Here is a 27,373-nt window from a genome sequence, read left to right as displayed (position 1 = left end):
GTATATATAATTGAATTACTGTGTTGTCTACCTGAAACTAACACAATATTATAAATCAACAATACTTCATTTTTTTTAAAAGGAGGGCTTTTTAAAAAAGGATTTCTGGATTGAGATGGACAAATTTGCAGAGAAGAGTCTCCTACATATTTCCTCTGTGTGTGGGTATCTGGGTGTGTATGAGTGTGTGCAGGTGAGTGTGAATATGTATAATTGTGTACGTGGGTGTTTGTGTGTGTGGGTAGGTGTATACAGATTTATCAAGTATAACATTTTGCTATATTTACTCTCTCTTCATATATACACAAATGTGTGTATACGCATATGAATATGAACCCTTCTATATAACCATGACATCACTCCCACACTCAAGAAATGCAACATTCTGAAATTTCTGCAACTGTCTCAGAATGTCCCTATATTTTTCTCAATTCCAGAATTCAATCGACTGTAACAGTCTGCATTTAGTTGTAATGTCTCTTTAATTTCCTTACATCTAGAAGAAGAGTTTCCTGATAGCTTTGATTTGTCTTTCATAACATTAACATATTTGAAGAGTCCAGAGAAGTTGTCTTGTAGAATGCTCCGCAGTGTTCTTATGCTTAGATTCAGGTTAAATCTTTTTGGTAAGAGGGCTCCACAAGTGATTTGGGAACTGACTCTTCAGCACAGCTCTTGCTGTTTTTGGATCACTCACAATGAACATAGTATCAAGTTCCTCACCCTTTAGGTACCTTTAAGACAACATTAATTGCACATAAGATATCACACACACAGACAAAGTATACACTCAAAAAGATCAGATTTTTTTAATGTATCTATTTCTAAGGTTTGCCACAGATCCCATGGGGATATTTTGGAAGGCAGTTTGAATCCATTATTTCACTGGCCCCAGCCTTGGAAGGTTTTCATTAAAAGGGAGGGGTTCACCAAGAGGATTAAGGTGTCTAGAGGCCTATGGACTTCGATGATAGAAAATCTGAAATCTGTGGAGGGTCAATGAGAACAAAGAAGAACCTGATCAAAGGAAAGAAAAAGTTAAGGAAACCAGGGAATAGGTGAGAGAGGTGACGTGGACCAGGGTAGACTGACAGGGGACTTGGAAACGCAAAGAATTCTAGTTGCAATGTTTAGTAAATCTTTTGGTAGTTTACTAGGATTTGCCCTTGGAAAACTGTATCTTTTTGTTTCTAAGAAATTAAAAAAAAAAAAAAAGGAGGAGAGGGCTTGAAAAGCCTCTTGGACAGAAAATAGCAGTGAGAGAAACAATATTTTGATGAGTTAGTGCTAAATGAATTAGAAACATGTGGACTGAATTTCCCTTGAAATACAAATGGATTGAATAATTAATGGAAAAAGCACTTGGCAAAATGTACTTGAGGTTTTTATTGAACCCAAACCAAAACATTTGAAAATATTTTGAAATATGTGAAAAGTACAATATACATCTGGATTTGCCCAACCCTAGTAAGGATACAGGAAATATTATTTTTATTTAACATTTATATGATAGCTGCAGTGTGCCTCAATCCTTAAGGTATTTCATACAACAGCCCTGTGGTCTGGGTCATAATTATTATTTTCATTTGGGGCAAGAAATTTACCAGTACTTGCACAGAGAGCTTCAAGTACCACCTTCTATTGGTCTGTGTTCTTTAGAAATTTTTGTTGGTAGGAATACCAAACTAGAAGACACAGAACTTGAGTCCGAGTCCTAGATTTAATTCTTATTGGACCAATCACATTGTTAATCTTTTCGGTAGATTTTATCATTATGTAGCTTCTCCCTTTTCCCTACTAACATGTTTTGATTTATAAACTATTATGCCATGTATTAATAACTATCACTGTACTTTTTTATTTTTTGGTGACTATCTGCCAAATATATCTGTAGTAGGAAGAACAATGATCTCCCAAAGATGCCCCTGTCCTAAACCCTGGAGCCTGTGAATATGTTATATTACAAGTCAAAGAGGAATTAAGGGAGCAGATGGATTCAAGATTGCTAATTAGATGACCCTAAAATAGTGAGATTCTCCTGGGTAATGTAATCACTGCTGCTGCTGCTGCTAAGTCATTTCAGTCGTGTCTGACTCTGTGCGACCCCATAGACAGCAGCCCACCAAGCTCCCCCGTCCCTGGGATTCTCCAGGCAAGAACACTGGAGTGGGTTGCCATTTTCTTCTCTAATACATGAAAGTGAAAAGTGAAAGTGAAGTCGCTCAGTCGTAATCACAGTGGTCCTTAAAAGTAGAAGTGGGAGGAAAAGGAAGAGAGAGAAAGATATGTAATGGCAGGAGTCTAAATGATAGGATAAAAGAAGGACTCAACCAGTGTTGCTGTCTTTGAGGATGGAGAGGGAGGGTCATGACCCAAGAAAGATAGCCTCTAGAAGCTGGAAAACACAAGGAGCCTCCAGAAAAGAATGGTGTCCTGCCTACACCTCGATTTTAGTGAGGTCCCATGTTGAACTTTTAATCTACAGAACTTTTAGATAGTAAATTAGTTTTCCTCTAAGTCGCTAAATTTGTGGTAATTTGTCACAGCAGCTATAGAAAACAAACATATATGAGTAACTTTCATTTTGAACCATTCTATGTATAAACAATATTTACAACAGCTAGTTTCTTAAAATCAACTTCATAATTGTTGTCTTTTAGTACCTATGTAATTCCATTCACATTTCTTAAGATTCTTGATGTATTTGAACTATTTCTGGCATAGTATTTTGTCTTTTCTATCCTATTTTTATTTCTTTTCTGCTTTTGGTTCTTTTGACATATTTTAAATTCTTTTTCTTCCTTTACTGGGTTGAAAAATTATATAATTTATTTATATTATTTTGGTGGTAAACTTACAACAACAAAAAAAACTACTTTTTACTGAACTATAATACACATACAGAAAAATCCAGGTCATAATTGTACAATGAAATGAAGTATAAAATGAACACAGTCATGTCATATCAAGTAACTATTATCAAGAAATAGAATATTCCTCATATCTTAGAAGTCCCCTTGATGCCCCTCCAAAGCACGACTCCTCTTTCTTCCTCCTCAAAGGTCAACACTCGTAACTTCAAAAAAACCAACACATTAATTTTTCCAGTTTTAGCAGGTTTTTTTTTTTAGTGAGATGACAGGGTATATATTCTTTCTTGTGAGATTAATTGATGTTGTTGTGAAATGTTGTATTTTATTCATTTCCACTGCCATATATTGTCCTATGTGCACACAAAGCATAAGAATGTTCAAAGCAATATTATTCATAACAGTCCCAAACTGGAAACAATCGAATGTCTAGCAACAATAAAGCGGATACATACATCTTGACACATTCATATCTTTACATTTTCAACATGGACAATTAAAGTTAACCAAATTCCCTGGTGGCTCAGACGGTAAAGCATCTGCCTGCAGTGCGGAAGACCCGGGTTCGAACCCTGGGTTGGGAAGATGCTCTGGAGAAGGAAATGGCAACCCATTCCAGTACTCTTACCTAGAAAATTTCATGGATGGAGGAGTCTGGTGGGCTACAGTCCATGGGGTCACAAAGAGTCGGACACAACTGAGTGACTTCACGACTTCACGACAATATCTTTATGTGTGTTTTTAAACAATAGAACTTTGGGACAGTTTAACTCTTTCATATTATTACTGTCTAGAATTTTAGTTCCAAATCGATTTAAACTTAATCTCCACTGGTTATTATAATTTTTAAAACAGGTACTAAATATTTAGCATGTGTAGCGATTTCTTTGCTTACTTGTACATCTTGTTTTTTCTATTCTTTTCTTCCAGACTACATTTCATCTTGTTAAAGTTTTATCCTTTTGTAATTCTCTTAGCACAGATATGGAAATTGTAACTGCAGTCTTTTTATGTCTGAAAATGTAATTTCTGTGCTCACTCTTTAAGGATGTTTTAGCTGCTTATAGAATTCAGCCCTTTTGAGATGTTTATTCCACTTTAAACTGGCATCTGTTGATGAGAATTCTACCTTCCTACTGCCGTTCCTTTGTAAGTAACCTGTTGTTTAGTAGGTTTTTGAGGGTTTTAATGCTCTACACCTAGCTAGGTGTGGATTTATTGCTATTTATCCTGTTCAAAACTCTGCGATTCTTCAGTGTATGGAATCATATCTTTCTTTAGTTCTGGAAAATTATATCCATTGTCTTTTCCAAAGTTTTCTCTTTACTCTTTCTGTTGTTTCCTTCTGAAATTTGAAAAAACAAAACAAAACAAAATTTCAATTCTTCTTTCTTCATTATCTCTTAATTTCCTCTATCCCATTATCTTTTCCCTCCTGATTTTCTGTGTGATGCCCTTAGATTTGCTTTCTAAAGCACTGGTTTTTATCTTTATCTGTATAGAGTTTTTTTTTTTTTTTTAATGCCTGAACTTATCTATTTGTTACTCTTAGAACATCTCGTTTTTGACTGGATTCAGACTTAGACGTAGAAGCCGTCAGAGAGGACAGCCTCCGTCTCTTAGCAATCTGTTCCTGCTTTTTCTTTGGCTTCCTTCATTCTCTTGGCCAAAAGTTTAGTATATTCTGCAGCCTCTTCATTTTTCTTAGTACGCTGTTTCTTAAGAGCAATTCCTCCTGCGTTTGTGTTGCAGAAATCTTGGAGTCATGAGACACTGAATCTTGGGTGCTTTAGTCCTAGGTTTCTTACCTTCTTTTTTTAGGGGCTTTCGCACAACATACTGGCAGACATCACCTTCTTTAGAGATTGAAAAGCTTGCAGATTCTGCTAGCTCTTTTGGGATCAAGGCAATGAGGCACTATAGTATAAGTGAGTCCTGGAATATTCTTCTCCCCTTTTTTCATGATACCAAATTGAGAACACTCAGATTGGCATCCACAATGCAACCCTGTACAGATTTGCACTTTCTCTATCTGGTCCTCCTTGGTCTGTAACAGGAATGCTGCTTACTCAGCAGTAGGCAACTCGGCCATGGGTCAAGACACCCTGCTTCATGGGGAAACCCTACTTATCATTCCTATCACTGATCTGGACCACATAACCCTTCCATTCTTCAGCCAGTACATCAGCAGCAACTTCTGTGTCCATATTCTTCTCGTAGAAAGTACGAAGTTTTCATTAATCATCCACTTCAATGAGCTTCTGGCAGCCAGTGGCCAGGAAAAAGACCTTCAGCTTCATTCTGAAGTGGCTGATAGCCTCCAAGGCACCATGATAAACAGTAGAGTTGTTATTTAAGCCATATATTCAGCTTTTCCTATCAATGACTATATTTCCCATTTATAGAAAATGATTTATTTCTCATATTAATTTTTTCTTTCTTTTAAAAATATTCTGTTTCTACTTTATGTTGCATCAATTCCTTAATATCTGTGACCATTTCAGATGTATTTATAGTTCCCTTTAGATTGTTAAATTATCTCATTTTTGGTGTGCAGATTTCTTTTCTTGTAGGGTCTACTGTCTCTCCTGAATGCTAGTTTATTTAACAATGAGATTTACAATTATACTTTAACATCATTTTCAGGCACAAAATACTTTCTACTGGAGTTCAGTATGTTTGGGGATGTGGAAATGCTTCTCTAAACTATTCTGCAGGAACCCTATGATTTCCCTGGACTCATTCCAGTTTTCAAGTTCATTTCTCATTTTGAGTAACTTTAACCATATGGTTCCATGAACTTCATACCCACCTACTATATAAGCCTGGGTTTCCAGTTCTCATATATTTTCTACTTATGGTTCTAAGTGGATTCTAAACTTTCCTGTTGCTCTTTCCCTCCCTGAGCCAGACTCTTAAACTCTCCTCTTCCATTCCCTTCTTTGTGAATTTCCTGTGAGCCCCACAGCATTTGTGACTTTTCTTTAAGAAATGTTTTCATACCTTCTGAAAACTGGGGATTTTCATTTCTTGACTATATTTAATCACCCTTGCTGTATTTGAGGAGTGGGGAATTTGATGAGTTTGATGTGGGAGAGATTTTTCATCTCAGTCTGCCTGACTGATGAAAAGTTTGGACAAATTACTTAATTTCTCTGCACATCACATTCTTCAAATGTAAAACAGAGTGGACTATACCTATTTTATAGAATCCATGTGTTATCACAACAAGGTTTTAAATTCAGAAATTCTTTTTTATTTTTAATATGAAAATAATTTAGTATGCCAGCAAATTTAGACTCTTGGGATAATAGTGTTCAATAACATAGTCACAAAAGTATATAATTTTTTGTCCTGAACTTAGTGGTTTAGCATTCAAAGGACTTTATCAGTGTTGGGGAAAGAAAAGAATGGCATGGTGAAGATGAGCTTGAGAATGAGAGACTGGAGAGGATCCTTTCACAAAATGTTGACATAATTAAGATTATAAATGGCATCCAAAACACAAAGAGAGTGTCTATTAATCTTATTTGAGAAAAACTTCAATAATTCTATTATTGTAATTATCATCTCGTATTTGTGTAAAGCATTTACTCATCAAGCAAACGTCAATGTGCTGGACACTTTATAAATTACTTCTAATCTCATTTATAGATGAGAGATAAAGCTTTAAACTATTTCCGATAGAAAAAAAAAAGTAAATACCATTGTCCTCAGAGTACATACCTGTGAAAACAAAGGTCCAGACAGTTCAGGTGACTGTATAAGGGCCCATTGTTAACAAAAAGGCAGAACTACAAAGTACTCTGTGCGTCTTTTATCACCCAGCTCCCTTCCCAAAGTAATTTTTTTTATCACTTTGCCCCTATTTTCTGTGCTGTTTTTTATACACACCAAGTCTGAGAGTTAAAACTCAGTTTCCAGAAAATAATTACATTAATGTCTATACTTCTATTCTGACCCTGTTAGAACCATTCTGTTTTCTCACTTTTCTATTTTTTAAAATCATCTTTTGTATCATTACAATTAGTCTCTCTTTTTCAATACACAATTTTGAACTGGAAATGCCCATTTTATTTACCTACCCTTTTGGTTAAGAGTCAATGCATACACTCCATCAGCTAATGTTTGCTGTTTACTCCCCTGCAAAGATCTTAAAAGATTTTCTCACACTATATACAAAAATAAACTTAAAATGTATTAAAAACCTAAATGTAAGAGCAGAAACCATAAAAATTCTAAAAGAAAAACACAGGCAGAATACTCTCTGACATAAATCATAGCAATATTTTTTTGTATCTGTCTCATAAGGCAAAGGAAACAAAAGCAAAAATAAATAAATGGGACACAGTTAGACTTAAAAGCTTTTGCACAGCAAAGGAAGCCACAGACAAAATGAAAAGACAGTCTACTGAATGGGAGAAAATATTTCTGCAAATAATATGACCAATGAGGGGTTAATATCTCAACCATGTAAACAGCTCATACAATATAATATCCCCCCCAAAAAAAGAGCAACTTGATTAAAAAAATGGACAGAAAACTTGAACTGACATTTTTCCAAAGAAGATATACAGATGGCGACCAGACACATGAAAAGATGTTCAACATCATTAATCATCACAGAAATGCAGACTGAATCACAAGGAGATATCACCTCACACCTGTCAAAATGGCTATCATCAAAAAGACCACAAATAACAAATGTTAGCATGGATGTGGAGAAAAGAGAATTCTTCTATCCTATTGGTAAGAATGTAAATTGATGTAGCCACTGTAGAGAACTTTCCTCAAAAAGCTGAAAACAAAGCCACCTATGATCCAGCAATTCCACTCCTGGATATATATCCAGAGAAAATGAAAACACTAATTTGAAAAGATACATGCACCCCAATGTTCATAGTAGCATTATTTACAATAGTGAAGATATAAAAGCAACCTAAGTGTCCATTAACAGATGGATAAAGAAGACATGGTTATATATACTATGCAATACTACTCAGTCATAAAAAAAAGAATGAAATTTTGCCATTTGCAACAACATGGATGAACCTGGAAGGTATTATGTTATGTTTAGTGAAATAAGTAATGCAAATACTGTATGTTATCACTTATATTTGAAGTCTAAAAAATAAAACAGAAGAATGAATATAACACAATAGAAGCAGACTCAGTGACATAGAGAATCACTTCTCTACATCAATGGGAAGAGGGAAGTGAGAAAGGACAAGATAGGGATATGAGTGGAGGTACAAATTGTACAAAATAAATAAGCTACAAGGATATATTGTACAGCACAGGGAACAAAGATACTATAAACAATTGTATTTTATAGTATCTTTAAATGGAGTATTATCTTAAAAAAATTGAATCATTATGTTGTACACCTGAGACTAATATTGTAAATCAACTATATCTCAATGGAACAAAAGGTCATGACCACCAGAGGTCTTAAGATATTTTTATAACCTCTTAACTTTGAAGTTGGAGAAGGCAATGGCACCCCACTCCAGTACTCTTGCCTGGAAAATCCCATGGACGGAGGAGCCTGGTAGGCTGCAGTCCATAGGGTTGCGAAGAGTCGGACATGACCGAGCCACTTCACTTTTACTTTTCACTTTCATGCATTGGAGAAGGAAATGGCAACCCACTCCAGTTTCTTGCCTGGAGAATCCCAGGGATGGGGGAGCCTGGTAGGCTGCAGTCCATAGGGTTGCGAAGAGTTGGACACGACCGAGCCACTTCACTTTTACTTTTCACTTTCATGCATTGGAGAAGGAAATGGCAACCCACTCCAGTTTCTCGCCTGGAGAATCCCAGGGACAGAGGAGCCTAGTGGGCTGCCGTCTATGGGGTCACACAGAGTTGGACATGACTAAAGCGACTTAGCAGCAGCAACTTTGAAGTATATTGGAAAAATACTGCAGACTTTATTTTCCCTCTATCAACATACATTATCCATGATCATAAACAAAGCCAGTACTATATTCAAATTCTGGCTTTGCCTGCTTACTAGCTGTGTGATCTTGGGCAAGTTGCTTAGCCTTTCTATGCCTGAGTTTTCTTAGCTGTACCATGAAGATAATGGTAGTATGTATCTATAGGGTTGCTCTAAAAATGATTTGGAATTTGTAAAGCACTGGAATGATGCTTTCTACATGTGTGTTCATTAAATAAAATGAATTAAAACTAGACTTCTGTCACCAAAATCTGTTAAAGTCAGGGCTGGGTGTGGTGATCCTGAAGATTCTCTTCATGTTTTAAGTGCTTCAGTCTTTTGTTCACCATCATAAGTAGTCCAAATGGGAATCTACTGACCTACTTCTCCAGGGGTAATCATAACAGCATCTCTCATTAATATGACTCAACAATCCAGTTTACTTTGGATTCTAGTAAATCTAATTTTCAATTGTGTATGTAAATACTAGAAGTTGGACAGAATTTACTTTTTCTTCAAACAGAAATCTGAATATTATGTGGACACATTCTCTGAGTCAAAGCATTTTCAAAAGCATTTCGGTTTTAACTACCTAGATTTTTTCACTATTATTGTTAATTATTTACATGTTAAGAGATTACATGTGTTATGATCTTTGGGGTTACTTAGGTAATATGGCATTCCATCAGTTGCATATAGGTTAAATAATTACTTCCCTCAGTATGTGCTAACACAGGCACAGACTGTTAGAGCTAGAGTGGACCTAAGGGATCATCTAGTATAATCATCCCACTTTATAGGAGGTGAAGGCCAAGAAGAAGCATGGCTCACTCAATCATACTGTTAGTTGACCAACTTAGGTCTAGAACTCTGGTGCTCTGACTGACAATGATGTTCTATCTATTAGCCAGAGGAATGACAACTAAATTTTTAATAACCTTGAGATACCATAGGATTCCACAGTACCCTTGCCATAGCAAATAATAAAAATTAAACATTTCAGTAAAATTTTGGTGTTAAAAATATCTGGCTGTATTGCAATTTTCTGAAGATCAGTCATTCATATGCTGTACAATTCAATTTCTTTCCATCAGTATATCTGATTAATCAGAACTTTGCTCTCTCAGTTCAGTCACTCAGTTGTGTCTGACTCTTTGTAACCCCATGGACTGCGGCAGTCCAGGCTTCCCTGTCCAACACCAACTCCCGGAGTTTACTCAAACTTATGTCCATCGAGTAGGTGATGCCATCCAACCATCCTCTGTCGTCCCCTTCTTCTTCCACCTTCAATCTTTCCCAGCATCAGGGTCTTTTCAAATGAGTCAGTTTTTTGCATTGGGTGGCCAAAGTATTGGAGTTTCAGCTTCAGCATCAGTCCTTCCAATGAATATTCAGGATTGATTTCCTTTAGGATTGACTGGTTTGATCTCCTTGCAGTCCATGGGACTCTCAAGAGTCTTCTCCAACACCACAGTTCAAAAGCATCAATTCTTTGGTGCTCAGCTTTCTTTATAGTCCAACTCTCACATCCATACGTGACTACTGATAGCTTTGACTAGATGGATCTTTGCTGGCAAAGTAATGTCTTTGCCTTTTAATATGCTGTCTAGGTTTGTCATAACTTTTCTTCCAAGGAGCAAGTGTCTTTGCTCTCTAACTCTAGAAAATAGAACATTCAATGCAAAATTTTGATTTTTGGAAATGATGCTAAGTGCTAATATTAATAGATAAGAGATGTTAGTCTTAGATTTTTATTGATTTTGACAAACTACTTGAAAATCTTCACCATCATCTCTAGTTGCATTTCTTGAGTGTTGGAAGTAGCTTAAAGCTTTATATTATCATAATACAAGATCTAGTATTTCAGTGGAGGTGTGAACATAAAGAATGTAAAAAATGAGTCATCATGGTCACTTCGTTTTAAATTGAGGTGAATTCATAGGATACTAGGACTTTTCAGGTGGCACAGTAGTAAAGAATCGGCCTGCCAATGCAGGAGATGCGGAAGACACATGTTTTATTTCTGGGTCAGGAAGATCTCCTGGAGTAGGAAAAAGCATCACACTCCAGTATTGTTCCTGGAAAATCCCATAGACAGCAGAGCCTGGGGTCACACACAGAGCAGAGTCAAACATGATTGAGGACACATGCATATAGGATATTAAGCTTAGAGAAAGCCAGTGCTTCTTCCTACAGGCGAGTTCACAGAAAATGCAAGAAAATGAAATTTCAAGGAGATAATTATGCATTATAAATAAAGGGAAGCATATTTTGGTAGAAGTAAGAGTTTATTCAACTTTGCAGAGTAATAGTTTCAATATGGAAATAAGAATAAAAAAGCTAGAACAGAGGAAGCTTTCCTATAGGGAAAGAAACAGACAAGCAAACAGGCAATAGGAGACCTGGAATTGCAGAATAAAAACCTTGGGGGGTATATCTGGAGAAAAAAATTCCATGCTAAGGAATGTCTAAATCATCAAGATGGATGATTTTCTTTTTTCTCTTTAAAGATCTATGAAGAGTCTAAAATCTCTTTCTTTAAGTTATTCCAGTATCCAGATTAGAATTTCTTTTTCCTGTTCCACAAGAATCTCTGGTGCCCTAATTATTTCTAATCTCCTTTACTGCTTGGTAGGTAAGCCCAAAGAACACTACCCTCATAGAAACTGTAATCAAAGTAATGAAATCACTTTTATACTGATCACCATTCTTTCTCTGTCTCTTCCTTTCACTTGTACCCTCATTGTCAAAACTTTTAAGAATTAAAATATTCACAGGCTAAAATGGCTATTCTCTTGAAGAAATTGTAGCAAGCTGCACCTAAACCCCCCCCCCTTTTTTTTTCCTTCTTCTTTTTGCCACAAGAGAAACAAGTTTCAAGACTTGCTCAGTGATCAACTTGTAAAAATTATTGTCCCAGGTTCTGGACTTTGGACTCAGTGGAAATCCACATGACTAGGTTGTATATGTGTGTTGTTTAAAGAGATTCACAATTCTGGGAATAGAACAAATGACAACTACAAAACACCAGGAAGCATCAACCAGACAACTGGTCTGCTCTTCTGAAGCCTGACTCCTCGTGAATCAGAGTTTCCCCTTTTTCAGTCTGAAAGGTTAAACGTATCTGTCTCTTCCCACTCCCAGCTGATCTGGCAGTCATTTGACTTGCCAGAGGACCACAATTTATTGGTGGAGAATCTGCTGGGATGCTCCGGGGAGGTTTACCAACCACTGGATCCCACTTCCCAGATGTTGCCTGGGAGGGGCTGGCGGCAAGACTGGTGGTGTTTGTGCTCTTCAGTTATGCCCGGAGCCCAGGGTGTGCAGAGGGAAGGCAGAGGTGAGCCCAGCAGTCCTCTCACAAAGGGTAACCTTGGGCACTGTCACTCCAGAGGTACTCACCCCCAGACTGCAGTTGTAGGCAAATGTGGAGGATAAAAATAAACTCAGCAATGGCAACATATTTGTGCCAAGCCTCTCGGTGAGAAGACAGAGTGAAGCAGAAAAGTTTCTGTCTGAATTTATGAGTCTATGGACCATTATTGTAGCACTGCCATCTGCAGATTCCCCTGCATTGCTCAGTGTGGAACACCTCCCTTTACCTGATGGACTAGGGATAGATATACAGATACAAGATAGACAGATACCTGCTCAGTTGCTCAGTCGTGTTCAACTCTTTGTGACCCCATGGGCTGCAGCCCACCAGGTTCCTCTGTCCATGGGATTTTCCATGCAAGAATACTGGAGTGGGTTGCCATTTTCTACTCCAGGGAATCTTCATGATCCAAGAATTGAACCCATGTCTCCTACATTTCTTGCTTTGGCAGGTGGATCCTTTACTACTGAGCCGCATGGGAAGCCCAGATAGATAGATAGAATTCAAAATAGATTTCTGTTAATAGAATGTGTTGCCATTTGCCAGTTGTGTGATGACCTTGGGCAAGTCACTTAGGGTTTCTTCATTTCAGTTTTCTCTACTGAAAAATAGGAATAGTAATAATGTATGGTTTAAAATGTTGTTTCAATTTGGTCCAAGCTAAGAATGAGTTCATATTTGAAAATTAGTTAGAACAGTATCCAGAACACAGTAAGCACTTAATAAGTATTATCTTTGTTATGTTTACTGTTATTGTTTAAATTAACTGACACTTTTAGATTTCATAGCATTTGAGTTCAAAGGACCATGACTTACTCAACTGGGTATTCTCATTACTGAACATGATAATGTAAAACAGTAAGTTCCTCCCTAGTGCTATGCTTAAGGGATTATATTTGCCTGTGATACACAAACTTCTTTCACTATTTGGTCAGATAAACATTATTATCTGCCAAAACTAAGGAGTAAAGCATTCCAAAGACAAGTTTTCAGTTGTTTGCATTCCTCAACTCTATCCCATATTTTCTGAAAACACATCACTTATGTGCTTGGCCCCTTCAAAGCATTTATTTCCTCTGTCAGTCTGATTTTTTTTTTTCCTTCCCATCCAAAGAAAGCTTTGGAATTCTATCAGCACAGACTTGGGATACATATAGACCAAATATAGATTACATAGAAATTTTCTTTTGAAATGCAAATACTTTTGCAAGTAGTAACACCAAACATCAGGAAGTATCATGTGAATGTGGCCACAGGACTAGAAAAGGCCACAGGACTAGCAGTGGCCACCAGGACTGGAAAAGGTCAGTTTTCATTCCAATCCCAAAGCGAGACAATGCCAAAGAATGTTCAAACTACCGCACAATTGCACTCATCTCACATGCTAGCGGATAAGCATCTGCCTGCAATGTGGGAGACCTGGGTTCGATCCCTGAGTTGGGAAGATCCCCTGGAGAAGGAAATGGGCAACCCATGCCGGTACTCTTGTCTGGAAAATCCCATAGATGGAGAAGCCTGGTAGGCTACAGTCCATGTGGTTGCAAAGAGCTGGACATGACTGAGTGACTTCACTTTCACTTTCACAGGCTAGCAAAGTAATGCTCAAAATTCTCCAAGCCAGGCTTCAACAATACGTGAATCATGAACTTCCAGATGTTCAAGGTGGATTTAGAAGAGGCAGAGGAACCAGAGATCAAATTCCCAACATCCGTTGGATCATTGAAAAAGCAAGAGAGTTCCAGAAAAACATCTACTTCTGCTTTATTGACTATTCCAAAGCCTTTGATTATGTGTCACAACAAATTGTGGAAAATTCTTAAAAAGACAGGAATACCACACCACCTGACCTGCCTCCTGAGAAATCTGTATGCAGCTCAAGAAGCAACAGTTAGAACTGGACATGAAACAACAGACAAGTTCGAAATTGGGATAGGAGTATATAAAAGCTGTATATTGTCGCCCTGCTTATTTAACTTATATGTAAAGTACATCATGCAAAATGCCAAAATGCAGGCTGGATGAAGCACAAGCTGGAATCGAGATTGCTGGGAGAAATATCAATAACCTCAGATATGCAGATGACACCACCCCTATGGCAGAAAGCAAAGAACTAAAGACCCCCTTGATGAAAGTGAAAAAGGAGAGTGAAAAAGTTGGCTTAAAACTCGACATTCAGAAAATTAAGATCATTGCATCCAGCCCCATCACTTCATGGCAAATAGATGGGGAAACAATGGAAAAATTGACACACTTTATTTTCTTGGGCTCCAAAATCACTGCAGATGGTGACTGCAGCCATGAAATCAAAGGACACTTGCTTCTTGGAAAAAAAGCTATGACCAACCTAGGCAGCATATTAAAAAGCAGAGACATTACTTTGCTAACAAAGGTCCATCTAGCCAAAGCTATGGTTTTTCCAGTGGTCATGTATGGATGTGAGAGTTGGACTATAAAGAAAGCTGAGCGTCAAAGAATTGCTGCTTTTGAACTGTGGTGTTGAAGACTCTTGAGAGTCCCTTGAATTGCAAGGAGGTCAAACCAGTCAATCCTGAAGGAAATCAGTCCTGAGTATTCATTGGAAGGACTGATGCTGAAGCTGAAATTCTAATACTTTGGCCACCTGATGTGAAGAATTGATTGACTGGAAAAGACTCTGATGCTGGGAAAGACTGAAGGTGGAAGGAGAAGGGGATGACAGAGGATGAGAGGGTTGGATGGCATCACTGACTTGATGGACATGAGTTTGAGCAAGCTCTGGGAGCTGGTGATGCACAGGAAAGCCTGGAGTGCTGCAGCCCATGGGGTCGCAAAGAGTGGGACATGACTGAGTGACTAAACTGAACTGATCTTGTGAATAAGTTTACCATATCTCTTTTTTAGATAAAGAAGCCTTGTTAGGGTAATGTGATGTGCGTGTGTGTGTGTGTGTGTGTGTAAGAGAAAGAGAGATGTGGTGGGAGGGGAGCAGGCAACAGCACTATCCTCCTGATTCCTCCTGATTCCAAGGAATGGCACATCTTCTCCCTTCTGTGATCGTCTTCACAGCACCCACAACCCCCCTGCCAACAAGTGATATAAATGGAAGATTTTTTTCTCTATTGGAAGCCAACTGTGGATGCTCTGGGGGCCTCTCTGCCTTACTAGACTTGGGAGTAGTGCAATCGTGACCCTGGCACAACCAGAAGGTTCGAGGGAAGAGGTGAGCTTCCCTGGGTTCTATTCATGCAGGGATGTGAAGCACAGTGCAGCGGAGCCCTAAGGACTGGAGTCGGAGCCAGAGAGCTGCTTTCGGTTTATACTGCCATATGCTGATTATGGCAGTGTTTATTTCCCTATAGTATTGCTAGCACTGGATATCCCCATCTAAGCTTGCTTTTCTTAGCTTGGGGTCGGGGGGCGGGACACTGGAAGCTTATTGTTTTAACTAACATTTCTTAAACACCCTTGTGAGAGTGAACATTTTTAGTATGTCTATTGGTCATTTTTATTTCTTCTTTTTTGACTTGTCAGTTCATATGCTTAACCCCTTTTTCTACTGTTCTTATCATGGTATTGCTATGTCCAAATCGGAATTTGTTATCCTTGGTAGTTTCCTCCATGCTAGATATAAAGTTGCATTCTCACCAAAAGCTCTTTTGTCAGAAAAATTATCTAACAATTGGGAAGGCCTTTGATTACAAGAAAGTGCTGGGTATGACTTTCTACTGATTGTCTGTTTTACAACTCTCCAGGAGCAAGGGTAACCATGAAAACTTTTGCCCAGTAGAGATGCAAATAATTACTGACTAGTAGAATACATGACTAAAAGGTTTATAGACCTGTTAGACATTAACCATTTTATATCTAACCCATCAACTTATTAAATTGCCTATATATACTCAGATTCTTAAATAAGCATAAGACCAATTTTAGGATCTTACTGTTCCCTTGTTAACTAATGAATTAAATAAAATCTTTGACATATGTTCATTTTATATTTGTCTGGAAGTTATGAGTTTATATCTTTTCAAAAATCATACTTTAATACCATTGGCTTTGACAATTTCTTTCCAACTCTGTTACCATTCATTGCTTTTAGTGAGTACAAAGGAGTTTTAATGTTTATATTCCTAGAATTAGAAAAGACAGATGTTGACCCTGTCTATACCCTAGTAACTCATTTTGCTTTAAGTTTAAAATTGAAAACTCAAAAGAAAATCCAGCTCCTGGTCCTCCTTTTTGACTGAAAGTACAGGGTTCCTTCCCATGAAGCCTGCCAGGACTCACAAACCTAACATTTTCTGTTTCCAGGTGGCTGCGGTGGAGTTTTTACAGCCCCACTTTCCATCTCACTCAGCTTAATTTTAATGGCTGCCTCTTTCCGGGGGTCTTAGTGAACTGTTCCAGGAAGGGTTATAACCTACATTAAATAATAATCATTAAAAAAGAAAGATAGGGAAAATAAATTCCTTCTGTTTACACATCGGAACCAAAGGTCATTGTGAATGGGCTTCTTGGCTGATTTGAGAAAGACGTTAGTTACCCTCATAATTTTTTGCCTGGGTTTCTGCAATAGCCTCCCAAGTGCTGTCTCAGCCCCACATTCCACTCCTTCCCACTCCTTGCAACCACCAGCAAATACATTCCCCATCTATCACTGACTTGATTTCATTTAGAGGTAAATGTCATCATTTCATTCCCCTCATTAAAACCCTCAGTGGCTCCTCTCACTCCTGTGGGGCTGTAATGAAACCCCCTGCGTATGACTAACATGGCCCTTCGGCTTCGATCTTACTATAACCTTTCAGACTTACAGTAAGTGGCATCTGCTCACACTCCTTTCATTCTAGTTGTTCTGGTTTACAACCTCCGAATGTCCCTAGCTGACACCTCCATGCTGTCAAGTAGACTTACTTTTGTCCAGGATGCCTTATCCCTCTCTGGTTAATTCTGACTTGTCTCCTGAGACTTAACTCCAGCTCCATCTTCTCCTGCAGGCATGACCTAATATCCCCTCCCTGCCTGAGTTAGATGCCTTTTTGAATCTAACTCAGCCAATGAACAGTTCTAGCCAACGAACAGTCCTACTGTGGCCCTTAATACACTGTTTTACAGTCATTACTTTTATTCTGCATCATTTTCAGGGGGGAAGTTTTACCCCTTTTTGTATCCTTAGGACTTATCCCATTGGGTTAATGTGGAGAATGCTCAAAAAAATTTGAATGTATGACCTCATCTTATGACTTACACCCTTTTGCAACAAAGAAGTTCCATAAGAACTGTATGGGAAATTTTAGACATCTTTAAAGCACCCTAAATTATCAAACTGAGAGTTTTTCAAATGTGAAAGAATTTCCAATCACCCCCTTGTCATTAAAAACCTGTTCTCTGAGTACTGACTGAGCCTCTCAGTGTGCGTAGTGCTTCCAATGAAGTCATAAGATAGAGGTACAGAATATTTGACAAATCTGCTTGTGTAAAGTCCTTCAGGGAGGAGACAGTATCTTGGGTTTCTCTTAAATCCTCTACAGAACCTAATATATAGCTAACTATTTACTAAGAGCTCAGTAGATACTTGGTGTTCGATTGACTGTTTGAAATATACACAGTCAGTGCTGCCAAGAAACTCCCATACTAATTTATTAAGTGGTGACAAGTTAGTGGTACAATAGGGAAAATCGGGGATTATATCATAGCAGCATAGCATGGTAATTTGGGAGGCATCTTACTGGCAGTCATTTTGTCCATAGACTGTATTCAAGAGAACAGGCCAGTTCATCTGCCTCATTTATTCAATAACATCCACTACTAAAGTTTTAAACCTTTTTTTCCCCAGTTTTTTTTTTTCTACCTGACATTATATTAGCTTCAACATATAGTTATACAACAATGACGCACATCCCCAGCTTAATCTGTCTCTTAAATTACAGGCTGTACTTCCAACTACAGAGCATCTAGACTTGGACGTTCGGCAAGTATACCACATGTCCAGATATGAGCTCACTGTCTCGTCCTTCTCCTCAAACCTTTCCCTACGTTCTTGGCCACTAAGCTCTCTGCTATTCACTAATTTGTGATTGTGGATAAATGATTTAAACTCCCTAACTTTGGTTTTTCTTATCTGTAAAGTTATATAACATTAAGTTTCTACCCCATAGAGTGGTTGTAAGGATTAAATGAGTTATTATATGTAAAGCGTGTAGAATGGTTCCTGGCACATTCTAACTCCCAGAGAGTGAGTATTTACTGGCATTATTTTTCTTACTCAGCCTCAAGACTTCAAAGTGTCAGAGTTGTCCTTACTACCACTCCCTTCTTTACCTCCACATCCATGGTCATTAATCCTTATACATTCTCCTTTGTATTGATTCTATCTCTTGTGTTAATTCTCCTATTTCCAGTCAGGAAAATAGACACTGCTACAGTTGTATATCTATCAGAGAGGCTATTATTTAGCTAATTGGTTTCAGTAGGTAATGGAAGAGCTGAGAGGAAAAACAGAGACGTTCAACATTTAACAAGAGTAGAAAACCAGTCACTTATAGGGCTAGACAGACAATGGGACAGCCCTGGCTTTCTCCTCCTCTCAATCTCCAGTTTTCCTCCAGTGCCTCTCCAGTACCTCTGCTTTCCGTTTTTCTCCAGTACCTCTGGTTTATGTCCAGTCAGTTCAGTTCAGTTGCTTAGTCACGTCCAACTCTTTGCAACCCCATAGAGCGCAGCACGTCACACTTCCCTGTCTATCACCAACTCTCAGAGCTTGCTCAAACTCATGTCCATTGAGTCAGTGATGCCATCCCACCATCTCATCCTCTGTCGTCCCCTTTCTCCTTCTGCCTTCAATCTTTCCCAGCATCAGGGTCTTTGCCAGTGAGTCAGTTCTTCACATCAGGTGGCCAAAGTTTTGGAGTTTTAGCTTCAGCATCAGTCCTCCCAATGAATATTCAGGATTGCTTTACATTACAAGGAACTAACTTCCTTCCTGGTCTCTTTGTGACTAGATTCCATATAGTCTTGGCCAAGAGGAAGGGACAGTTATTGAGCCCCATCAGCTCCCTCTCAGTCTCTCTCCTGCCCTTGTTTAGACTGTCGGACCTGTGCCTAGACTGTGTGTATAGTCTCCTCAGTGGCTTTCCCAGCATCAGCTTCTTCCTACTGTAGTACCTACTTAAGAGCTCCTCCAGGGCTATCCTACTATGAAACAATTCCATGCATGTCATTCTGACTTAAAAGCTTTGGTTTGCTCTGCATTTTCCATAGGATAAAGCTTAACTTTTCTATAGAGAAGGCATATATGATCTTTCATTCTCAGAATCCAAGTTAACATAAATCAAAAATGGTTGAATAGAAGCTCTTTTTTACAGTTTAACTTAAAATCTCTCTGGCTGTATCTGCCATCATTCTATGGTACAGGCAATAGAAATTTACACCAGTCCTTTTCTGGTTCCTTCAACTGCCTTGGAAAACAATTTTTCCTTTCACCCTTAGAACTTTCCCATGGGCCTCTGAAGTTAGTTGTCCCTTCTCTCTGTGCTCCTGCTGCATCACTCCATAACTCATTCTAGCACCTTTGCTGTCACATCAAATTGTCTGCTTTCTTGCCTGTCAACTCAAATTATGTTCCTCCACGTACAGGCCTTCTGAGCACACTGAACAAAACTTCATGGGATCCCAACAAGTGTTAAATAAACTATTAACACTGCATAGAGTTGGACTATGAAGAAAGCTGAGCACCGAAGAATTGATGCTTTTGAACTGTGGTGTTGGAGAAGACTCTTGAGAGTCCCTTGGACTGCAAGGAGATCCAACCAGTCCATTCTGAAGGAGATCAACCCTGGGATTTCTTTGGAGGGAATGATGCTAAAGCTGAAACTCCAGTACTTTGGCCACCTCATGCAAAGAGTTGACTCATTAGAGAAGACTCTGATGCTGGGAGGGATTGGGGTCAGGAGGAGAAGGGGACGACAGAGGATGAGACGGCTGGATGGCATCACTGACTCGATGGATGTGAGTTTGAGTGAACTCTGGGAGTTGGTGATGGAGAGGGAGGCCTGGTGTGCTGCTGTAATTCATGGGGTCGCAAAGGGTTGGACACGACTGAGCGACTGAACTGAATTGAACACTGCATATATTCACTTAGCTCGAATTTGCCTGATGGAATGATTTTGTGTGGGCTCCAACTGGAGTCCTGTGAACACTGCTGTGTGAGCAACAGCATCCTTTCATTTTTGTCAGACCTCATAGGCTGATTTATGTCACCAGATCTTCCGGTCAATCTAGTCTGCACACTATGAATGGAAAATCAATCTGAAAATTATTTTGAGTCCATCACTTAAAATTAGAGTTTTCTCTTTTGCATCCTTTCCAATTTTCTGACCCATAAATTCTCAAGATACACCTGGCCATGAAAACATAGTCACCACACACTAGGGTGTCCTAAACCCTTGGCTGATGAATCTAAAATATTTTTGGTATGATGTTTGTCAAGAAGCAGAAAATTTCTTTGATATGGTAATAGAGTCTAAAATCAGTTCCACCTTTTGGGCTTGTATCATTTCACCAGAGTCCTCTGAAGTAAAAATGTTCATGCTGCTACAGCATTTGACAGTTAACTTTTCTTTTTCAAAGGAGGAACTGACATTTGTCACAAAGGAACAGGGAGCGTTTCAGTAATTTCATTCTAGCTCACTGTACCTAGTTTGGATCCAACCCCCAAAGCTGAGAGCATGACCTGCAATCTTCTCATTTAAGTTGTGAATAATCCAAGCAGACCCATGGGACTCCTTGTGCCTTGGAAGGGTTTGTTGGAAATGTCATTTGAAAGTGAGTTAAAACTGGATTGATTCAGAAAGAATAACTTATCTAATCCTTCTAATAAATGAATGCATGGAAGTTTTAGGCACAGAAGGGACAAATCCTACCCTTGGGACCAAGTCTAAAAGCAGTTCCTACCTTGCTCCAATTGCTGATCCATGACTATATGTCTATAATATTATGTAGTAAGTGCCACAATAGAAGCACAACCAACACAAAGCAAGATCAGCTTAAGGCTTGGTAGAGTTGGGGATGGGAGAGACAGGATGCGTGTCAAATGATACGAACAACTAAGATCTTCTAAGATAAGAAGACACATATCAAGCAAAGATTTGGGAAGTAGTACCATCTTTTGGTTGGGATAGTAGGGTTAATGCAGTGATTTTATCAGAGGTGATTTATCCCATTTTAATCAAAGCAATAAGTCAGGTATGCCAGCCAGAAGTATGCCTGGTCTGGCTTCTTCCCTTGTTTTCCCTTGCCCTGTCTGGAAATATCTCAACTAGAGAGTGAAATGAATATTGGCAGCAGTGATGACATTTTAAAAAATATACCTTTATCTTATGAAGACCTTGAAGGAAACAGTATGCATGTATGTATAATTTTTAGTCACTAAGTTATGTCTGACTCTTTGTGACCCCATGGACTATAGTCCACCAGACTCTGCTGTCTATGGGATTTCCCAGGCAAGAATACTGGAGTGGGTTGTCATTTCCTTCTCCAGGGGATCTTTCCGACCCAAGGATGGAACCTGCATCTCCTGCTTGGCGGGTGGATTCTTCTCACATCTTTCATCCATTTTTTGGTCATACCAGAAATCAGAGCAAGGAAGAATCTTATTTAAAAATTCACCCTGTGTGTATGATTTCCACACATTCCCCATCCAATAATTTATTCCACAAGCATATTTTGAATGTCATCATATTTTAGGGTCAGGCACTGTGCAAGAATCTTAGTATAAAAATGAATAATATCTGTTCCTACCCTAAGAATTGTTTAAATTATTAAAGATACAGACATGTATATGTGTATATGTATACCACTGAGCCACCTGGGAAGCCCATAGATATGTGTGTGTATGTGTTTGTGTGTATTCAGTTCAGTTCAGTTCAGTCGCTCAGTCGTGTCCAACTCTTTGCGACCCCATGAATTGCAGCACGCCAGGGTATACACATATACATGTCTGTATCTTTAATAATTTAAACAATCTTAGGGTAGGAACATGATATTATTCATTTTTATACTAAGATTCTTGCACAGTGCCTGACCCTAAAATATGATGACATGTCAAAATATGCTTGTGGAATATTATTGGATGGGGAATGTGTGGAAATCATACACACAGGGTGAATTTTTAAATAAGATTCTTCCTTGCTCTGATTTCTGGTATGACCAAAAAATGGATGAAAGATGTGAGAAGAAAAGTTTCTTAGATTCTTCCTTGAGGACTGGCTATGACCTATGTTACTTCTTGTAGGACAAATACAGGTAAAGAATGTCTAAATTACAAATGTGCACATTTAGCTAGGGATGGGGGTATCAAGAACTTAGTACTTAAAGAGGCAGCATTCAAGAAAAGCTGGTTTGGTAGCAATGAATGGATCTATTTTAAGAAGATGAAAGCAGGAATTCAAGGGACAAAGCTGACCATATACAGATAAAAAGGACTAGTTCAGAAGCTAAAAGAGTCAGATTCCCATTGAGAACCATTCACACACAGTTTGGGAGCAGGTACCCTAAGGGACCAAACCAGACTAGGCAGAACTGTGAAAACGAGCCACTAACTCATGATTAATGCGGTCTCCATCTACACAAGCGCTTCTCACTCCTATTCATATCAAGACACACATAGAAAAGGATAATGTAAGTGTTACAACTCATAACTAGAAATGGTTGGAAGCTCTGCTCTATTCAAGTCCTCATGAAGTTTGTCTTTGGAGTCTTAGGTAGTCAGTCATCGGTTCTGCATGTATCAGGTAATTAAAGCTGTTAGGTTTATGGAAAACAATTTCTTTGAACGTATATTTCACTGAAATATTATTTGTGGTAGAAGTGAAACAAACTCAATTAATGTCAGAACAAATTCTAATTGCTACTAAATGCAATCATCCATGTGAGACAGAGAACATGGCTTGACTGCTTTAGGAAAAAGACTATGAATTGAGTTTTCACCCATCCTTTTCTATTAATTTCGAAGTTTACCATAATCACAAGTTAATATTTATCGAATTTTCATGGCAGGCAAAGTTCTAGCCTTGGCATTAACTGTAATAAACACTAAGAAAGCCACAGCCCTACTATGTCAGTACTTTCTAAACAATGTCTACAAAGGTGGGGGGAAAAGCACTCTCATTTTTAATTAAAAGTATTATATTATGATAATTAAAGCCATATTACAAGTCTAGACATTTTCTATTTTAGTTATTCGGTTAATCCTTTTCCAATATAAGTAAATTTACTGAGTCTTAAATATGTAACTCAAATGCCAAGAGTATTGCCAGGAGTATTTCTATGAGTTAAGTACTATTGTTAGCCTCATTTTACAAGCTAAGGCTAACAATAGTCCTCAAGATCACATAGCTAGGGAATGGCAGAGCCCTGACTCAAATTCATATTTCTCTAGTTCCAAAGCCCTTATTTTCACTAGGCCACACTGAGTTCTCAGTTAAGTTCAGTTGCTCAGTCGTGTCCAACTCTTTGCGACCCCAGGACTGCAGCACACCAGGCTTCCCTGTTCATCACCAACTCCCAGAGCTTACTTAAACTCATGTCCATTGAGTCGGTGATGCCATCCAACCATCTCATCCTCTGTTGTCCCCTTTCTCCTTCTGTCTTTAATCTTTCCCAGCATTAGGGTCTTTTCCAATGAGTCAGTTCTTTGCATTAGGTGGCCAAAGTATTGGAGTTTCAGCTTCAGCATCAGTCCTTCCAATGAATATTCAGAACTGATTTCCTTTAGGATTGACTGGTTGCATCTCCTTGCAGTCCAAGAGACTCTCAAGAGTCTTTTCCAACACCGCAGTTCAAAAGCATCAATTCTTTGGCACTCAGCTTTCTTTGTAGTCCAACTCTCACATCCATACGTGACCACTGGAAAAACCATAGCTTTGACTAGATGGACCTTTGTTGGCAAAGTAATGTCTCTACTTTTTAATATGCTGTCTAAGTTGGTGATAGCTTTTCTTCCAAGGAGTAAGCGTCTTTTAATTTCATGGCCGCAGTAACCATCTGCAGTGATTTTGGAGCCCAGAAAAATAAAGTCAGCCACTGTTTCCACTGTTTCCCCATCTATCTGCCATGAAGTGATGGGACCGGATGCCATGATCTTCGCTTTCTGAATGTTGAGCTTTAAGCCAACCTTTTCACTTTCCTCTTTCACTTTCATCAAGGGGCTCTTTAGTTCTTTGCTTTCTGCCATAGGGGTGGTGTCATCTGCGTATCTGAGGTTATTGATATTTCTCATGGCAATCTTAATTCTAGCTTGTGCTTCATTTATCCTGGCATTTCGCATGATGTACTCTGCATATAAGTTAAATAAGCAGAGTGAAATATACAGCCTTGATGTACTCCTTTCCCAATTTGGAACCAGTCTAATTGTTCCATGTGCAGTTCTAACTGTTGCTTCTTGACCTGCACACAGATTTCTCAGGAGGCAGAAATCAAGCTGGATTCTTTCAATAATCAAATTCACTGAAAACCCAACAAATACATATTAAGCATCTAATATGGACAAGACACCATGCTAGCTTATTTAAGTATGAAAATGAAAAAGAAATGGCCCCTGTCAAGTTTTATGGTGTCTGGAAACTTATTCAACTTGGAGACCATCTTTAAGAAAAAAAGAACAGATAAAACAATAATATATATGATAAAGCATTTGATGGAGATCCATAAAATATACCATGAAAAGTTAGGAGGAAGCAGCCCTGGGGGGATTCCAGAAGTTTTCACATTGGAGCTGATCATGAAGCCTGAATAGAGGCTGGCTAGAGACAGAAAGGTAGGAGGCCATTCTGGCAGAGGAAACTACTAGATAAGCCTTAAGAGATATGCCAGAGACAGGGCATCGCTGGAGGACTACAAGCAACTCACTCTATCTGAGACTGAGACTTTGTATCTGGATAGGATGGTGGAATGACGAAAAACCAGGTTAAAACAAGGAGGTGGTCAGAGGCTAAATAAGGGGAAGATATTAAGGAGTGTAGATGTGGTCTTTTAGGCAGTAGGGATTGACTGAAGACTTGATTCAGGCATTAGATTTTTATTTTGAGGTATAGGCTTGTCAAGGATGGAGGAGAGTGGGACAGCGCTGGAGTAAGAGTGATAAATAATGATGATATGAACTCAGGGATGGAAATGAGAGAATTGAAAAGAGAGAAAGTGTTTTATATACAAACAATGGAAAAAGGAAGGCAATAAATAATATTCTAAGTGCTCATCCCAATCAATAGAGTAAATGTTCATACTTCTAACATGGCAAGTTATATAAAGAAGCATTTTTAAAGAGAAAAATAAAATGTGGTTTTTGCTTATAAATTAATATGCAAATTCATAATAAATGTAAAAGAAGATATCAAGAAAAGAAAAGAAAAAGAAAATTAAGAGAAGGATAAATATAACTTTTTGGTTGATTAGCTAAGCAGATAAGAAAGGATCTAGGTTGATTCCCACATTTGATTCCCACTTGTCTCAGGTAGATAGCTGAATGCCACAGCCATAGGAGAGGAGGAAAGGTTTGGGCAGGGAGAAGACTATCTTCCTTCTTTTCTTTCCTTTAAAATTAATTTTTATTGGATATGATTGATTTACAATGTCACGTTAATTCCTGCTGTACAGGAAAATGAATGATATATATATATATATATATAGCCCCTCTTTTTTAGATTCTATTCCCATTCAGGTCATTACACAGTACTGAGTAGAGTCCTCTGTGCTATATAGTAGGTTTTCATTGATTATCTATTTCATGTAGACCATCTTCTATGATCAGTCTTGACTACTGAGTATGAGGATCTGGAGGATATTCAGATAGAAAAATCTAGTAGCAGTTTGCATATGTGATTGGAAAGATTTGGCCTGGAGGTTTAGATTTGGTAACGTTAGCTTGCCTTTCGTATTTGATATAGTGTGGATGCCCATGCCAGGGCTTGTCTGTAGAGTGTGAACAGAAGAAGGTAGAGGGCAGAGCTGTGGGAGGAACAGGCATTAGACAGTGTGGAGGTAAAAGAATCCACAGAAGAGTCTGGGAAGAAAGTATTTTCTGCTTCTTAAATATTACCTGATTTTGTTAATATCTTTGAATAATGACAAACCAAATTTCAAATTTTCACCTTGAGAATTCTACCCAAATTCTTATAAGGCTGCCCCCACTTCTTTGAACATATTTGAACCTGCTGCCTTCCTTTTCTACACTTATTCAGTTGTCCCTAACCATGGGTGTTCATTAGAATCACAAGGAGAACTTAAACAAAGAACAAACAATGAAATTAGTGCCTTAGATATGAGATTCTGATTTCTGGACTCTGTATGGGCCCCAGGACAACAACAATCCTTCAGGTGTCTGCAGAGCATTTTAATGTGCAGCCAGTGTTGAGAACCTTAGGTGATCATGTCCAATCCCACCAATCTGAGCGACATTGTAAACTAAGGATTTCTCATTTCATACCTCCAGCCTCAACTGCTTTCCTGTGTTCAAACAAATATACATTTACTGTTTGATATTTTCATTTCTAACAGGTATTTCAAAATGGCACGTTCAAAATAGCATTTCTGGTTTCTCCTGCACACCTGTTTCTCTCCCAGTGTTCCCCATCTTAATAAATAGCATCATCTACTCACTCAGGCCCTGAACCCAGGAGTCATACTTAGTTACGATTTCCCCTCACATTCCATTTCTAATCCATCAGCAAGTCTGCTTGCTTTACCTTTCAAACGTTCCCTGACTCCTTCCGTCTCTCACCATCTCAAACACTGTAAGTTGGTTCCAAGTCACCACGACTCCCTGTCCAGAGGATTGTAGGAACTCCTAAACTGTCTTCCAACTTTGTTCTTCTTCCCTTAAGATCAACTGTCCACACAGCTGCCAAAGTGTGGTAGCCCTAGTTATGATTCAGTTTAAAAACCACGGCTAGAAATAAGATAAACACGTTGCTAGTAGAAAGTCTTATCTTCGTGTACCCAGAGACTGAGGCCTTCCCAGTTTACCTGGCAAGGCCAGCTCTTGGCCTAGACTTGACACTTTTTCCAGCCTGCTTCACCTCTCAGAGCCTTCAAAGTTCCCATTATAGCCTGACATCTAACCCATTTCTCATTTCCCAATTCTACACATCAGCTGCTCTCTGATATTTGAACTGCCTCAAATACTCTTACAGCCTGGAAATAGGACTTAATACTTTT

At 38.5% G+C, this 27,373-nt stretch overlaps 1 long non-coding RNA gene and 1 pseudogene across 3 annotated transcripts in view; both read right to left on the bottom strand.

The window, feature by feature from the left end:
* Positions 1-27,143, bottom strand: part of LOC138985834 (uncharacterized) — a 96,005-nt gene extending 68,862 nt beyond the window's left edge. Inside the window, exons 1-2 of one of the 3 annotated variants that reach the window (XR_011462796.1) lie at positions 26,902-27,143; positions 12,456-12,785 (exon numbers count right to left, since the gene is read on the bottom strand). This is a non-coding gene — a long non-coding RNA (uncharacterized lncRNA). Of the gene's footprint in view, positions 1-494; positions 1,051-12,455; positions 12,786-26,901 lie in introns of those variants that run through there. The other 2 variants (XR_011462793.1, XR_011462792.1) reach the window with 2 other exon arrangements.
* LOC102278327 (small ribosomal subunit protein eS6-like) lies at positions 4,402-5,789 on the bottom strand (annotated as a pseudogene).
* Positions 27,144-27,373: the final 230 nt, after the last annotated feature.

The sequence above is a fragment of the Bos mutus genome, chromosome 3 (assembly GCF_027580195.1).
Source record: "Bos mutus isolate GX-2022 chromosome 3, NWIPB_WYAK_1.1, whole genome shotgun sequence".
Classification (NCBI taxonomy): Eukaryota; Metazoa; Chordata; class Mammalia; order Artiodactyla; family Bovidae; genus Bos; species Bos mutus.
This window is presented reverse-complemented; position numbering and strand designations above follow the sequence as displayed.